This window comes from Scyliorhinus torazame, chromosome 14, assembly GCF_047496885.1.
Source record: "Scyliorhinus torazame isolate Kashiwa2021f chromosome 14, sScyTor2.1, whole genome shotgun sequence".
In the NCBI taxonomy this organism is placed as follows: Eukaryota; Metazoa; Chordata; class Chondrichthyes; order Carcharhiniformes; family Scyliorhinidae; genus Scyliorhinus; species Scyliorhinus torazame.
In genome coordinates, this window is record NC_092720.1 from 143977694 (window position 1) to 143978921 (window position 1228).

The 1228-nt window shown below is 48.8% G+C and overlaps 1 non-coding gene across 1 annotated transcript; it reads left to right on the top strand.

The window, feature by feature from the left end:
- Positions 1-882: 882 nt before the first annotated feature.
- LOC140390950 (U6atac minor spliceosomal RNA) lies at positions 883-1009 on the top strand. Its single transcript, XR_011934977.1, has one exon. It is a non-coding gene; the product is annotated as a U6atac minor spliceosomal RNA (small nuclear RNA).
- Positions 1010-1228: the final 219 nt, after the last annotated feature.

A 1228-nucleotide genomic window follows, 5' to 3' on the forward strand; every position in this document is an offset into this window, starting at 1 on the left:
TGACTGAAGATTAGGATTCATGGCAATGCCCAGGGTGCTGTGCACACATGTGCAGAATGTGCTTGCTTTGGTCACATAGGAGTTGCATATTGGTGGAATAGTAGCTCTTACAGATTACACCCTGTGCTCTTGGGACGCTTGAGATGGCTGCGAAGCCGGTGAATCTTACAGCTGGCCATCTTTGTCTACAGCAAACCTGATATAATGATGGGCCTTCCTGTAAAGGGCATCAGTCACCTCCTTTATGCAGATACATGTTGTGGACTGAGAGATGTCACACAGGTTTATCTGTTGAAACCTGGAAAGACCCAGAGGCAAAGGAATTGAGCGCTGCCATCACCTTCAAAGCCACTAGTGGGGGAAGGCTCCAACCCCACATGCCATCAAGTCTTTATGAAGAATGTGACCAATGCAATATCAAGGTCTCGAGACACACAGTGTGGTCAGCACTGTTTTTGTCTGGCTCTGTGCTCCTCAACCTCCTGTTCATGCTGTGGCTTCTCTTGGCCATGTCCCCTAGGTGTTGTCTCCTGCTGGAGCTGCACTCAGTGACACCTCTCCCTCTATCACCTCCTCCATTGAATGAGGACTCTGAGAAACACGGCTTGGAAACCTGGATTTGTTAGTCCTTTTGGCATCTCATCAGAAACAACAATGATTAAAGGGTGCAGAAAGAGACTCTCTGATTTGGAAACCGATGGATAATGTGGGATTCCACATCTTTGGGTGTCTTTACTTGCATTGTGCCCGGGCAGCCTTGCGTCTGAGACGCTCACACACACAGTGAGATCAGAACTCTGGAGCCCTCTGTAGGATGATAAAGTGTAAATGAGATGATTAAACCAAAGTAGCTCTGTGCTCCATTCTTAGAAGTGACATACCGTGTTGTATGAAAGGAGAGAAGGTTAGCACTCCCCTTGATAAGGATGGAAGGGGCCCTAGTGGCCTTACAACACACAAATGGTTAAGGCATTGCCATCTACTGAGTGGCATCTAACCATGTTTTTGTGGTGCATGCGAGGGGCCAGGAAAATAGGTTGGAGGAGCTACCATTCAAGATGGTGGAGAGGAATTTTCGGTATTTGGGTATCCGGGTGGCTAAGAGTTGGGGGGGTCTTACATAAGTTTAATCTGGCACGGCTGGTGGACCAGATGGAGGAGGACTTCAGGAGGTGGGACATGTTGCCACTCTCCCTGGCGGGTAGGGTGCAGTCCGTTAAGATGACGG